Consider the following 16,906-nt stretch of genomic DNA (forward strand, 5'->3'; position numbering starts at 1 on the left):
AAGGATTGTGTGTGCGCAGCTGTGTGATGCATGAGTGTGCTAATATGTGTGGTACATGTGCATGTGTGATAAGTGTGATAGTGTGGGGGTTTGTACAAGTAGCTGTGATATGTATGCATGTGTGTGGGGGGGATTAAGTCAGTGTGTGGGATTATGTGTATGCATGTGAGATTGTGTGTATGTGGGGGGAATTGTGTACATGTGATGTGTGTGTATGTGTGTGTGTGTGTGTGTGTGTGCATGTACACATGGTATGGGAGTGGTCATGTGACTGCTATGAGAGAGTTTGAGTATGTGCCTGGGTTATGGTGCATAAGTGGGTATGTAAGTGTGTGCACGCTCACACATCCAGGTACATACACTTAGGAGAACACACACACCTATATACCCAGGGGTCCTTGAGGGCTACAAAAAGTCCTCTCTAACTGAGAAAAGTGGCATTTCACCTGTTTATATGAGTCATTTAGGGGAAATGACGAAGACACAAGAGGAAAGGGTGTGTGTGTGTGTGTGTGTGTGTGTGTGTGTGTGTGTGTGTGCATACATGCATGCATGTGTGCAAGTCTGCACACGGAGACAGACAATCTTGTGCAAGGCTCAGAAAGCATAGCTCTGAGATTCAGCCAGGTTCCAGTCTTGTGTGTCATTGAAGAGGAGGTGCTGGACATCATTTTACCTTCATAATCAAACAATACACTTTTAAGAGATCAATTTTGGAGATTCCTGATTTGCCTCTCAGGCTGAGCCCACACTGAGTCACCCTAATGAGACTTTCCACTGTTTTCTCACGTGGAGACATGTTTGAAGTTCCCCTCTCCCGAAGCCAAATTCAAAGCTTTCCCTGAACTCCCCTGTCTACACCCCCACCAGTGGCCCCTAGCCAGACTCCCTGGTATAAAGGGGTATGAAGCCAGCAATACCCTTGCAGGTGTAGGCACACACTTTGCCTTTGGTGGCACTTCTCAGAACCGAGAATCTGCTCATAATCTCCTGACTGTTCCACATGTCCTCCTGCCCACAAGGTCCAAGATCCAACTCAAGATTTCAACTCCATCACAGCCCAGGCTGCCTCAGTTCCAAGAAGTACTCCTCTTCATATAACACAGGCATAGGCAAGAGAAAAGAGAAAAGCTTCATCCGTTGTCTTTTTCCATTTTCTTTTGTCTGTTTTTCTTTTCTTTACTTCTTCTTCTTTTTTTTTAATACAGAGATTGAACTCAGTGCATTCAATCACTGAGCTACACCCCCAGTCATATTTTCTATTTTATTTAAAGACAGGATCTCACAGAATTGCTTAGTGCCTCACCCTTGCTGAGGCTGGCTTTGAACTTGCAATCCTCCTGCCTCTGCCTCCCAAGCCACTGGGATTATAGGTGAGTATCTGGTTTCCTTTTTCCTTTTTTCTTTTTTTTAACCAAGGAATTTAATCAAATGTTTGATTTTTTAAAAATTTTGAGGTAGCTGTGGACTTACAGAAAGCTTGTATAAATGGGGTTGAGATTTCCTACACAACACTTTTAGCTACATTTCTGTAGTTCCCTGGGGGGCTCAGTTACACTGGGTCAACAAGGTGTTTTCTGGAAAAATTCCAGAAATAAGAAATTCATAAGTATTAAATAACATTTATGATAGTATGTCATTACAAATATTATATTTCATCATTATTTATCATAAAGCCCATCATGCCCTTGACTCTGGAAGAGAACTGGGCAGGTATCTTTGAGCTTATCCCCCAGTTTGTGTTCATCTAATATTTTTCCTTACAGAATTAGACTTTGGGGCATACAAGATCTATTTAATTTTTTTTCTTTTGCTCCAGGCATGTACCTGCTGCTGATTCTGCTTTTATTGACCATCATGAATTATTTTATGTTAATTTTGATTTTTAATAATATTGTATTCAAACACTATAGATGGTAATAACTGAGAATTCGAGCCCCCATTACCCTGGCTCCTAGTATTTTCTTGCTCTCACCCAAATCCTGGTACAGGACAAAGAGTCAGTATACATTCCAGGGACACCACCTGTTGAGCTACAGAAATTGGAGGAGTTAACACTCTGATTTATCACATTGGGGGACTTTGCAGTTTCCCTTAGGCTTATCTCCTACTTCCCTCTTATTATTCTCTCCTACTTCCCCCTTTCTTCAAAGGCAAAACCTCTGGAAGTGAGTACAAATGAGGCCTGTCCTGGTACAAAGCAAACTAGCCTTGAGGTTGCAACGCAGGCTATGGGACCCCCAGTATGAAAGCTGAGTAATCCCTCAGGAGGCCACAGACACACTGGTTGGTGGGGTGAAAGGAAGAGGGCTCAGACCAGAGCCGTGAAGGTGGCTGGGACATGCTGTTCTTCTGTGTTTCTGCAAAAATGTTCTGTTTTAAGTTATTCTTCCCCAGGGTTCCACCGTGATGGCAACAATAAAAGAGGAATTAAAATCTGGAAGCCAAGTGTGCCTGCCTGTTAATGGGGCCCTAAGTGGGAAAAGGGTGATGTGAGGTCATAGGCATCCATAGCCCTCCTGGAGACTGCCTTCCAAGTGGGGAAATGGAGAAAGGGATCACACAGCTGCTTGCATGCTTGGGGAAAGTGAGGGGTGATTTGCAGAGACTTCCAAAAGATGCAAGAAGCTGGTGACCTGAAGAACATAGGATGCAACTCTCCAGCCTGCTGCACCCCAGAACCCAGACAGCCTCTGCTCAGAGCCCCTCCTTCTCTAGCTCCTCCCTTAGCAGTCCCCTGCCCCTTCTCTTCCACCTCTCTTCTGGATGATTCCCTTCTTTCCTTCCAAGAGTGGCCCCTGGTCATTGCTAAAGCAAATCACATGAACTCCCTCAATGAAGCCTTTTCCAGTTATTCCAGAGGCCCACACAGGGTCTGGTACCTGAGCAGGTTCCTCATACCTGGTTCCTCAAACTCAGGGCCTCTTTGAGAAGCAAGGAAGAGGGGACAGCCAGTGAGTGTCCACTAGCAATAGCCAACCGGCCTCAGAATAAGGTTACCTTTTGTACAGGGTGGGAAACAGCTTTCTATATGTCATATATGGTATCTCAGCATGCCTGGTACCAGCACTGGGTTCCCATGCTGTACCCTTAACTATAATGTGTCCCCATCTGTACCACCTGGGAAAGGTTGGCCAACTTGAGGATACCCCAGTTGCACACTGCAAATACCAGCCAAGGCTGCCAGCCTGAGATTCAGGCCAAGCCCCTGGCTGGCCAAGAAGAAGCATGCAGCAACACTCCACATAGGGGGGGACCCTGCCTAATAAAGGTCCACCCTTCTCTGGGCAAGTTCCTTGCACTGTGGATACCATTATGAGAAGCCACACTTCTTACACAGGGAAAGGTCAAGAATGTGAACTCACTGGCCCTCTGCAGATCCTTCTTGACCTAATTATGAGTTGCCAGAACGGGGCCTCTCCTGAGCTGGCCAATTGTCCCCTGCAAGGCTTCCTGCCTTGAGAACAGTGAAGGAATGACTTGAAGTGTTTGGGACTAAGGTCCACCAAAAAGGTGTTGGATGATCCCTGGAAATTCAAATGTGGCTGGGCCTCTTATTTTTATCTACTAAGTCCAGCAACCATGACTGTAGCTGTGTCTTCATATGTATGTCCCAAATAGCTTATTGACACATTGTTATGTTCACACATTTTACTTTGAAAAATGTCACCCATCAAAGTTGAAATAGTACCATGAACCCCTGAGTTCCCTTCAAAGAATCCCAGAGTTGTTAGTGTTCTGCACATTCTCTCTTTCTTTCCCCCAATCTGCTCCCCCTTTTCTCTCTATATCTGTGTCTTTCTTTTTCTCTCTATCTCTATTGTGTCTCTCCCCATCTCTTTTCTCTCCTATTTCTCTCTTCTTCATCTGTTTGCTTCTTTTTTATGTCTTCCCCCTTATCTCTGTCTCTAAGTCTCTCTCTTTCCATGTCTCCCTGTCTCTCTTTCTTTCTCCCTCCCCATTCCTTCTTCCCTTCCTCCCTCAAATTCAACAATATCCCTGCAGTCACAGGAATAGGAGGTAGGATTTGGACACTTCTCTCTTGGAATCCAGTGTTCTCTAATTTTCTACATACCTTTCTGCGTTATTCAGGTCAGTGAGCTATTTCAAGTGTTGTATAAGTAATAGAACATTCTTTATTTGCTTCAACCTTTATGGAATGAAAAGACAGTTGTCCAAGAGCACATGCCACCTCAGGTAGACTGTATCAAGGAGGAGATATCCACAACAGTGTCCATGCCTCAGGCAATCCTAAAGCTTCCTGCTTACAGAGGTGTCCTGGACCAAGGATCACTCCCCAGTGAGCTGCTTGAAGTGGAGAGTCTCAGGATCAGCCCAGACCTATGGGACCAGAAGCAGCACTGTATCAAGACCCCAAGGGGATTTATGAGAAATCTGCATCTGAAAGTCTGCATGTGCAGAGCTGAAGCAGTGGGTAAGTACATTCACCCTGCCAGGGAGGGTACTAGTGGGGTTGGGGTGCTGAAGTGGTGAGAACCTACCCCACATACAGCACACCAGAAAACATCTGGAATCCTCAGCCCTGATGCTTAGCCAGCTCTAGTGATGGGCATGGGCCATCACCATAGCAATGGGCAGTTACCCTGGCCAGTACACACTGTGTGACCAGATACCTGGACAAGCCTGACCAGCTGACAGTACATTAAGACCTGGGGACACGACACGGTGATAAGTAAAAATGAGCCCAGACCTGCCACCCTAAAGATCCAGCTGCCATGTGGGCATATACACTGTAGACTATGATGGCATCATCTTTGTGGAGGGTGGACTGGCGGGCAGATTAGGAGGATTTACATATTTTGCTTATTTCCATTTTCAACCAATCTGCAAGGAGTTTCTGCTTGTGAATTTATTAAATTTAAGTGGAGATTTACAGAACAGCTGAAATTTTGTTTCCCTTAGAAAGTAAAAGAAGAGCTAATAGATCAAGATGACAAGATAAGCATGTATTTTCATATTCCTGAAGACAAGGCTCATCTTCTGAGGGAGTGTCATGCTTTAGAAATGGCACCTGGGCTCATGGGCTCTAGAAAGCCATTGCTACAAAGACTCAGCCATCAGTTCCAAGGCTTCCAAGGGCTGGCTAGAAACAGGGATACTACCAAACAAGCCATGAGGGACTCTTGACATTTTATATGGGTTTGTTTCTCTGCAAACAGCTTCCTCTTCTGACTCAGAGCTTCTCTGCTCCCTGACCTGACTGAAGTCCCATTCACCATCCAACACCCTGTGGGAGCCCCTCCATTCAAACACCCACCAGCACCAACAGTCCCTGCCCTTACTTTTATTGCAAATTCCTGTGGAGAGGATCTGAGGGTTCCTGCTTGAGTCAGCATCCATCCCTGATACAACTAGAGACTGGCCAGGAGCAAGTCTTAGGTAAGAGGAGGAATGTACAGATGGGCAAAAGTAAGGAGCACCTCTGCTTCTGGTTTGGACTTATGCAAAGCACATTCTCCTTCTCACAAATGCCTTTGAAACCAGCTTTCTGGCCGTCAGGATTTTGCATTATAAAATTAATCACAAATAGATTATGCAATTATTAGGAGCCTTCAAATGAGTTTCTAGCACTTTAGCACAGTGTCTAGAACATTCTAGAAGTAAATGTTCAGTTTTTTTTAAATCAATAACTGTGAGAAATTGGAGAAATCCCAGGATTGCTGCTTCAGATTGCCCTCAAGTGTCTCCATTCTCGAGGAACTCTTTTTGGTCATCTCTATTAAGTACTCATCCAGATATTATCACAGGTTACAGACTATTATAAAATATCTGACTACCCACAGTGTGAATGATAATAAAATTGGAGTTTAAGTCAATCAGTGTCCTCTAGCTGGGAATAAAATTATAATGGCTATACTTATAAAGTATGACTCTATTAAACTCTTCTGAAAACTTTATTTGTTTTTCTCATCTTCTTATTACAATTACCCCAAGAGGTTTTTTATTCTCTTGGACAGATGAGACCACGGAGACACATGTTAAATAACATGACTGCTATTGTCTGGGTCCCCAAAGACCCATGTGTTAAAAACTTGATCCCCAGAATGGCACTACTGGGAGATGGTGGAACCTTTAAGGGGCAGAGCCTAGTGTGAGGCTTTGGGTCCTGGGGGTGGGGCCTGACCTTGAAGGGTACGGTGGAACCCTGGTCTCTTCCTCTTCCTCTCTTGCACTGAGCTATGAGACAAATGGGCCTCTTGTACCATATGGTTCCTCCACAATGTGGTGCCACAGGCTCAAACCAATAGGACCAGTCTTTCATGGGGTAAAACCTCCAAAACAGTGAGCCAAAATAAAACTTTTTTCTTTTAAATTGACTTCTCTCAGGTATTTTTCACAGTAATGGAAACCTGACAGCACAGTGCCCAGGGTCACCCAGCAAGTAGGTGGTAGACCTTGAAGCCCACACTGAATGGCCCAGAGTTTGGCTTCAAACCACCATACCACAGGCTCCCCCTTCAGACTGGGGTTTTCACTTTCTAAACCATGAAGATTGCATACAGGTAAGAGAGGTTTAAGAAGAAAGAAACCAAATTGGTTTCCTCTATTTTATTTTATTATATTTTTTATCTCTTAATTTGCTGAATTTTATTTTTTTCTCTCTAGCTTTATTTATATTTATTTTTAAAAATAAAAATATTTTCTTTTTTTACCATAAAATTTATTTTTATTTTTTTTTAGTCATACATGGCAGCAGAATGTATTTTGACATATAATACATACATGGAATGTACATACATAAATCATATTTTCTATTCTATTCTGCTGCCTTTCCTATCCCCACTACTTCTCCCCTCCTGTCCCATCCTTTCTATCTATCCAATCTAATGTGACACACTTTTTTTTCTTTTTCTCATCACAACATCATATAGGTATTCTGCATAACAATGAGATTCTCCTTCCATCTTCCATGCAACTCCCCTTCTCCCTCTTTTTCCCTCCCACCTAGCTTCCCTATTTAGTGGTAGTCTTCTTCTCATGCTCTTCCTCCCTATTCTATTTTGAGTCACCCCCCTTATATCAGAGAAGACATTCGGCATTTGTTTTCTAGTGATTGGCTAACTTCACTTAGCATAATCTGCTCTAGTGCCATCAATTTGCCTGCAAATGCCATGCTCTTGTTATTTTTTAGTGCTGAGTAATATTCAATTGTGTATAAATACCACATTTTTTAATCCATTCATCTATTGAAGGGCATCTAGGTTGGTTCCACATTCTAGTTATTGTGAGTTGTGCTGCTATAAACATTGATGTGGCTGTGTCCCTGTAGTATGCTCTTTTTAGGTCTTTTGGGTATAGTCCAAAAAGGGAAAAAGCTGGGTCAAATGGTGATTCCATTCCCAGCTTTCCAAGGAATCTCCATACAGCTTTGCAAATTGGCTGCGCAGTCCCACCAGCAATGTATGAGTGTACCTTTTTCCCCACATCCTCGCCAGCACTTGTTGTTGTTTGACTTCATAATGGCTACCATTCTTATTGGAGTGAGATGGTATCTTTGAGTAGTTTTAATTTGCATTTCTCTGATTGCTAGATATGGTGAGCATTTTTTTATGAATTTGTTGATTGATTGTATATCCTCTTCTGAGAAGTTTGTGTTCAAGTCCTTGGCCCATTTGTTGATTGGGTTATTTGCTTTTTTGTTGTTTAACTTTTTGAGTTCTATGTATAATCTAGAGATTAGAGTTCTAGCTGATGTTTGAGGGGTAAAAATTTGTTCCCAGGATATAGGCTCCCTACTCACCTCACATATAATTTCTCTTCCTGAGAAAAAACTTTTTAGTTTGAATGTACCATTTGTTGATTTTTGGTTTTAACACTTGTGCTATAGGTGTCTTATTAAGAAATTTGGGGTCTGCCCCCACTTGATGAAGATTAGGATCAACTTTATCTTCTATTAGATGTAGAGTCTCTGGTCTGATTCCTAGCTCCTTGATCCATTTTGATTTGACTTTTGTGCATCGAGAGAGAATTGAAGAAGCCAGGCTGGCAGTTTTTGTTTTTTTTTTTTTTTTTTTGGGGGGGGTGGTGGACATGGTACTGAAAGTTTCATTTTTGTTTTATGAAACTTGAGTTTTAGTTAAATATGCATACATTCATAATGCATTTCTTTAGTGTGAGCTGCAAAGAATGAAAGATGCTGTTTTGATTAATCCAATAACTGGAATTAAACTAAACTACCATAAAAAATTATAGAACAATATGAAGAGTTTTTGAAAACTGCAGAAGAATGACCTCTAATTAGAACCATCAAATGGCACATGTTTAATGTTGTGAATGCTTGTGTATTTTGTTTTTGTTTTCGTAAGTTTCAAGGTAAATAGGACATGTATCCAAGTTATTGAACCTCTGTCATGGAGTAATACTCGTGGTGACTTTAGTTTCTAATTTTCTCTTTGTTTCATGTTATGATTTTTGACAGTTGATTTTCTAGGGTTTGAGAATTTTTACCTCAACTACTACAGATTAATAAATAAGAGGGACACTTGGTACCTAGTGTAAAATCTGATTAAGAGATTTTTTATATAATGTAGATAATGCAATCTATGCTTATCAAATTTTTGTTTGTGCACCAATAAGAGTATTATAGAGGTAAGAACAATAAACAATGAGTGAAAATATTGAAAAAATTAAGTACATAGTAATTGAGTTTCCATTCTCCTTCAACAAATTATGTTGACAATTCTTATCAAATAGCAATGAAAGATCTTTGGTATTTTTGTTCGTGATATTTTTTTTTATATTTTAAGTTTGCAATTTCATGATTTTCCCTGTAATTTTTATCTTTTCTTTTATATTTCACATATTTCCAAAGCTTATACGTTCTCATTCTGTTTTACAGTAAAATATGCTCCATTTTTTGTTCACTTGAGGTGAATGACAATTAAAATTTTTTTTGTAACATTAATGAAATTCCTGGCATCAAGGCAGAGGTGTGCAGTGGAGTGATTCCCCTTGAACTTGTTCCTCACTATCACCATTTGGTACCTATCATTTTATACATATGGTTATCTAAAATTGAGAGATAAGAGGAGCATGTGCTAACCGAATGGGTAGACTTGGGCTACAGTGTTCCTTTTACTTGGTTTTGCTTGTTTTGTTCTGCTTAATTTAGCTGCTCTTTAGCTTGTAACTCTCAAAGTCAGTGGAAAGTCAAATTCAGAGAAGATCTAAATGAGATAAACAAGTTTGACCAGCCCCAGTGATGTGAATAAGTTTGACATCTATTTAGAATGTGTGAGTAGGACCAGGATATGCAACACTAACTTTACTGCCTTAGTCCTGATCCTTTTCAGTGACAGAAGGTCAAAAATTGGGCAACATGTGTTGAAATATAGCATAAACATAGCATAAAATTAAAAAGAAATAATTTCAAAGTTTGTATTTTAATTTGACAAAATTCTTCTGATATTTAATCTGCAGTCTCCTTGGGCTTTGTGTTTTTGGATTAATGTTAATTATAATTTGACTGACATATACTTCATGAAAGATGAAATATTGGCATGGTTGTTTCAATTACTGCACTGCAATTCATCTCTTTTATTAAAAGTAAGGTTATCATTATAGAATAGAGTTCCAAAAATAAAATGCATTTAAAACTTAACAGAACTAAGCATAGACGTGACAACATTTAAACTCTTTAAATTAAAGCACTTTGCCACATAATAATTTATTGAGGTTTTAAGTTAAAACATAGATGTGCAAAGGTAACCAAGATGACTTATTTTCAAGCTTATACTGGAATCACACTATGCAAGTACAGTTGCAAACTTTTTCTTTGAAAAAGGTTCATATCTACTTCTTTTTAAAACAGAACAAAATGAATAATATTTTTTAAGGAAAAATTCTTTATTTCCAAACATTATTTAAAATCTATATGATTTGTTACTATACAAATCATAACTCCTTCATTAGAAGATAATCTTGAAGAATAGAAACTTGATCAACATATTTATCTTCATAGCTCTGGGGCCTTCCATGATATTTAAATAAGTGAGTGCAAGAACAATTTAGTACTTTCTGTTCTTCTGTAATTTTATATGAAAAATTCACATGTATCAATAGCTTATAATCTCAAATAAATACCAAATAAACTTAAGGAATACATCTTTCTCTGAGAGATAACCAATTTTAAACTTAAGATACCAACCACGTATGAGATGATCTCTAATAAGGAACATTGGAAATCATCAGCTACTGACACAAGTTTCTACTAGAGTCAGGCAGCAAGGCATGCTGGAAACACAATCTCAAATGGTGTCACTATCACTATCATAGTCCAAACAATATTGTACTTTATATCCTGGGAAGCTGCTGTGGTCTGGTGAGGTAATTGATATACTACTTAGCTTTCTTCAGGGACTGCATTTCATAAAATAGGCATAGATACAATAGATGGCATATTTAACAGATTAAAGTTACATTTATTGTTTTTGACTTTTAAATATTATATCTCTTATCTATAATATGAATTTAATGATGGTTTTCATCCATGAGGGCAGTGATAGTGTGTACTGCACTAAAAGTGATGGTTTATTAGCAGTCATATTTTTCAGAAGGGCATTGTGGAATGTGTGACAAAAATAACTACATCAAAAATGAATTAAAACCTACCTTGTAATTCTAATTTTAGACAACAGATGGACACAGTTAAATCATACTGTGTCCTGAACATAGTCGAGCCATTCAGGCAGTATTAAAATTAAAATACTTTGCCATGTAATGAAGCATTCCAAAAATATATATAGTCATTAGCTTATTATGAGATAAAAGGAGAATTTTATATTAAAATCTTACAGAGTGCCAATCCTATTGTAATTATGGTAATAATTTAGAATATGCCCTCTCAAAAGAATCTAGGACAGTCTACAAATAATAAACAACAAGAACAAAAAATAAAGCAATCTGGGCTCACTGCCCAGATTATCTCAAATATGTATAATGGAGCAAAGAAAGAAAATAAATACTTATAAGAACATCTAACTCCATGGAGGGGGAGAAGTGGAATCATAATTGGTCAAAATCATGATAGAAAATAATTGTAGACTGTTCATGAATCTCTTTCATAAAGAACTATGTGTATCTAAGATTATTTTCTTCTTCTTTAGAATTCTACTGAAGTCCCTTTCAAATAAACACAAAGGAAACAAACAAAGGGATCTACCTGTATGTCTACCATTTTACATGTAGGAGAAACACAACTTTACAGATCTCTGGGGTGCAAAAGAAAATAGACGATGGAATGTGAATTGTGATTATCCTCCACCATGTCTTATTTTGTTCACTGCCAACTTTGAAATAATCTCTCTTTGAAACTAACAGCACACTTTCTTTCTTTCTTTTTTAGGTAAGCACATTAATCATTCCAGTATAATGAGACTCCATAAGGGTAATGAAAACCAAAAAAAAAAAAAAAAAAAAAGTGAAATATTGGTATCTCACAATAATTCTTATCATAGAACTATATAGGAAGTTTTGAAAATTATAGTTAAAATCAAAATTCTTTTTGAAACTTAAGATGAAAATATTTTCAGAAAATATCAACTTTCAATACTATTGTTATATTAATACTATAAACTTGTTATATAATACTATAAACTTGCAATATTTGAATTTCTGTAGAGCATTTCTCACTTTTTAAATCTATTCTATCAGAATTGAGTTTTAAATACAAAACTATTTTGTTGTCAATATGCAAAATAATATTTTTTATTATACATTGTACTTAAAATAAAATAAATTATAACACAGAAATTATTTCCAAATATTAGAAGGTATTTTTATATACATTATTTTCAAAGGATATACACTTTAAAAACACCATACATACAATAAAAAATGGGTACTAGTAATTGATATTATTTATCTTTCAAAAGAATAGTTATCAACATATTTTTCTTCAAAAAGAATTAATAATTTTCCTAGGAGAAATATGACTGCTTTGTCAAATTCATAATATTGCTTTCCTTATAATAAATCAAATCACAGTGAAAAATGCTATTTTTGTATTCACAACTGAGGAAAAAGAAAAATATTTAATTATAGATATGTGAAAACAGAAGTTCTAATACTTTGTAGAAATATACATAATAATTAAATCAATATATTCTAGGAAATATTTGTGCTATTTCTAAAATTAATAATTTCTTTAAATTTACCTTGTTTCTTTGGCTCTTGAGTGAGAGGCCAGGAGAATCCAAGTTTGTCAGAGCACATTCTATGATATCTTGTGCAATATTGACACACATTATTAGGAATTTGTAACCAAAATTAGTTCCTTTTGGAACAAAGGCAAGAAATTGATGGTTAAAGAACCTATATTGCTTTGGCATTTAGTAATTGAGAGTCCTTGCAGCACTGGGAAGGGAGGTAGAAACTCATTATCTCAAAAAAAACACAAAGTACTTTTAATTAGAAGAAGAGCCTTCATCATTCATTTATAATGGTTTGAAAGTAAATAACATTCTAATTGATATACCAAGGGTGTTCTCTTTCCTCCAAAAGAACACTTGAACCTTATCTGTAGTAAGTAGAGAGGCTAAAATTTACTTTCATTTCATAATAATTGTGCTGAAAGATAGGGTTTATTTTTCTATGTGTGATAATTTTATACTGATTTTAAATTATAAAATCAATGCAAACATGATATAATTTAGTCTCTATGGTAGATGATTGAGAAGGCAAAGAACACCTATTTAGCTATTGTTTTACTACTTTTTGTTTATTGATCTTTCCTTTAATATGAGATATTGGGGATGTTAAGGAAGTGGTTTTGTTTGAACTAGTATTTAATAGATTAAATGCAACCCTCTTTCTTTTAGCATACATAAATGTTTTTGATTTGAGCAAGTATGAGAAACAGTTTAAGCATTTTACCCTTGTGTTTATCTGGAAAGAATTAACAATGAATATTTACGTCAATTTTATTAATGTAGTTGCAATTATACATTTAACACTAAAAATTGTTTTGCTTCATATCAAAACGTGTTAAGTAAAAAGTTCAAAATCTTTGTCTACATGCCCCATGTTTATAATGAAAATGAAATATAATTTAGAAAAACCATCAACCCAAAACTACTCTATGACCTGAAAATTAAATAATTTGTACTTGTTTTCCATTTTTAAAAACCTGAACTTCAAGTGAAGAATTAAGTAAATCTAAAACAGAAGAACTTTGGTTTTGAAACTTGTTAACAAATAATATTTTAAGAACTCATGAACATAGTTATCTGTTTAACTGCAAAGTTAGAAATATAATTTAATCTTCTTCTGATGCCTATGATCATGCCATGTATCAGGGTTTATTGTAGGAAATGATCTAATGAAATACCATAATAGCAGAAGATATATGTATATGTGCTTTTATCAAAAGAAACTAACGGGTAAACAAAAGCAAAAAAAGAAGATTCCCAAAACATCAAAATATCTTTTATAGTCATATATATCAGCTTATTATCAACCTTTTTAAAAAAAATAAAGATCAGAAAAAATCTTTTGGGCATTACCTGTTCTTTGGATTTTAAATAATTGAAGCTTTACTTAATGTAAACTTTCTGGAGTATGTGATATCCATTCTTCGTCCATTTGACTCTGTACTTTGAATGTGAACACCCAACAATAACATTATGATTCTAAGATTGATAGTTACTTGATTTAGCAACATCTGTTGTTGTTTGATGTACTCCAGCAGATGCTCTTCCTTGAAATTCAACTTGCAATTTGATTTATTCTCATGACATATAACCTTAGCAGACAAATACTATTGCTATTTAGGTACAGGAATTAGAATTAACAGTTGTATGTGTCTTTGTTCAAACAAATGTCTGTTGGCTGGGTCAAACATCATTAACTTTTATAAGGATGACAATGGGCAAAGTCTTTGAATCACTTACTTCATAAACTGACATAGAACTCTTTCATGTTTCAGGCCATCTAGGGTCATATTTTTCAATTAGCAATTCCTTCTTTTAATGCTCTTGGAGAATTAATGAAAACACAACAACATGCATTATCAGAATGATGTTCTTTCTTACGTTTGTCATTGTATTTCAAACCTGTCACATTATACAAAGAGTTGTAATGAGAAAAGTACCCAGAGAGCGATACTGGAGTTTACTTGATTCTCCATTCACGTTTTGTAATATGCTGCAAAACAATAAAAGCCAAAATAATTGTGACTGATCCCACTGTTTCATGGTTATATGGGAACACACAGGGATTTAGGAAAAATGTGAAAAGAATTACACTAAGGATTAGATAATTTTGATCATATATTTTCTAGACAGAAAAAATATCAATGAAAACCAGCAAAAATGTGTTTGACCTAGAAAGGATATACAAATTATATAATATTGTGGTAGAGATTACATGTATTGCAATTCTAAAAAGACTTTGATGCCCTATAATGTAATATGCATCTGATTCTCCTTTTCAGAAAAAGTCTCTTGTTCTGTGTTAACAATCCAATGATATCTTGTGACCTTTTCTATGCAAATATGAACAATTTGAGGCTATCACAATCTCTCATGCATTGCTCCTTAAAGGGACAGTCTTAATTGCTTTTATAGTTTCCATTTTATTTTAACCTCCATTACCTATATTATCTTCTTTGAAGCTTGAAATTAACTTTGCTTTCTTCACCATTTTATCCCTTTATTTTGGTAAGCAATGATTTTACTTTCCCACCAAAATAATGGGGTATTTCATCCAGCATAGACATGACTAATTCAGAATAATAGAGTACATCTTTAGTACATTATTCTACTAAACACATTCGCTGGAAAAAAATCATATTTTATTTTTCCATAGAGATCATTCAAAGACATACCATTTTTTTGCATATGGAAGCAAAAATAATGACATTATAATAATGGAATACACTTAGTAATGAAGGCGTTATATACTAGCCCACCTAGTTTCTTATTACCTTCATCCGTTTGTGATCAACCAGTAGACATTTATTAAGTGAATGACTTAGAAATCAAAGGTATAAGCTAAGTCTGCTCAAAATGGTACTGTAAACATAAAGGTGAAAAGTTGGTGTATAATTTGAGGGGGTTGAGGGGAAAGAAGGCGCTCAGTTAATAAAATCAAAGTTACCCTTTGTTTTTATTTTTCCTACTAATTGTTGTTTGGGGACAACCTAAAGATGACAGGCTTTTTAAAATGTTAAATGTATTGTTGTTTAAAGCTTATATCTCAGCTGCTTATGGCGGTACATGTTTGTAATCCCAGCCACTCAGGATGCTCAAGCAGGTAGATGGCAAGTTCAAGGCCAGCCTCTGCAAACTAGAGTCATATTTTTTCTACCATGTCTCAAAATAAAATAAAAAGGGCTGACCATGAATACCAAAATAAATAAACAATCAAATAAATAAATATTTTTAAAGGTTCCTTTCTCCACTAAGTTATGAGCTAATCACAAAACTCATTTCCGTATTTCAAAAGTAAAATAAGGCAATTTAGCTTTTGTGTGTGTTTCTGTAATTAGAAAATGGTGGCAGTTTTAATTTTTAAAGAATCCCAAAATTTCATCCTCATTATTGAAAGGAAATCAAATGTAATAATAATTACAGATGGTTCAGTATTTTAAGTTTCAAATGGGCAGCGAATGTTCACTCAGACAATTTTAATAATACTTAGGATCAAGCTTCCATACTATATTCTACAAATGTTTAAATTTTTGTGTGAATAAGCAATTCTTGGTCAAATTTGGACAATGATGTGGAAGTTTGCTGAATTTAGATCCATTGTTTCATTTTCCTTTGTGATCTTCCTTTAGTTTTTGATGAGCTTGTCATGTTTTTAGGCAATTATGAATGCTTCTTTCATTGCTATGGGTATATTAACTTGTTAGATTGTTTTATAGAGAAAAGCTCTATATTTATGCCAAATTTCAAAAAATCAACACCTAAAGGAAAGTCACTAATTATTTACTAAAAAATTATCTTTAAGCTACTTCATAATTCAGCCAAGGCACTGTAGGTAGGTTTGTAGGTAGATAGAGAACAAGAAAGTTATGACTTTTTTTAAAGATAATTATTAAATTCTTATACACATATATACCACAATTTTTCATATCCACTTAAAAATAAATAAAAAAGAAAAATAATTATTACTCAACATCACAGTCTGTTAGATTACCAGAGACATTAAAAATACAACCATTACTATCACATATTGCTTTTCCTAAAAAATAGTTGAATTTTTTTCCTCTTCCAGAATATACGCCTAATTTTTTAGACATACAAAGGAGAAAATATGAAACTGTTCTCAAAAAAAACTAATGATCCTTTTGAAGGTAGTTTATTTATTAGGGATATAAGAAACACATATGGAGATAATAGAGTCTAAATGAACAAATAGAATTTATTTTAAAAACTGTACTTTCAAAATTGATCTTTGAACTACCTGTCTTAATGGTTTGATGTTATCAATTAAATAAACATAAGGATAAATTATAAAGTTAAATTTATAGTATTTACTTAACACCACTTACATTTTGAATTAAACCTAAACACATTCTCCCTTCTTCATTTCTCTAACTCAAACTGTGGAATGCCTCTATTCTACTGTTCCTTTGAAGTAGTTTTCACCATTACTCATGTATAATTCCCTAACCTGTATTAGTATACAGACAACTGCAGCACACTAGCTAGTCTAAATCCAATAGAATAAATTACGAATTCTCCCACAGGTTCACAAACATGAATATATAACTACTTAATCTCTGAGATCAAGAAACAGAAAATTATGATGGTACAATATTTAGAGTTTTTTTTCCAAATATTTACATTTAAATTTCAATTTTACTTCTTTTTGTGAGTGAAATGCTTTGAGAAAAGCAAGAAGCTTACTGTAATATTCTTGTTGTTTCTACTACTTATAG

The sequence above is a fragment of the Callospermophilus lateralis genome, unplaced genomic scaffold (assembly GCF_048772815.1).
Source record: "Callospermophilus lateralis isolate mCalLat2 unplaced genomic scaffold, mCalLat2.hap1 Scaffold_73, whole genome shotgun sequence".
NCBI lineage: Eukaryota > Metazoa > Chordata > Mammalia > Rodentia > Sciuridae > Callospermophilus > Callospermophilus lateralis.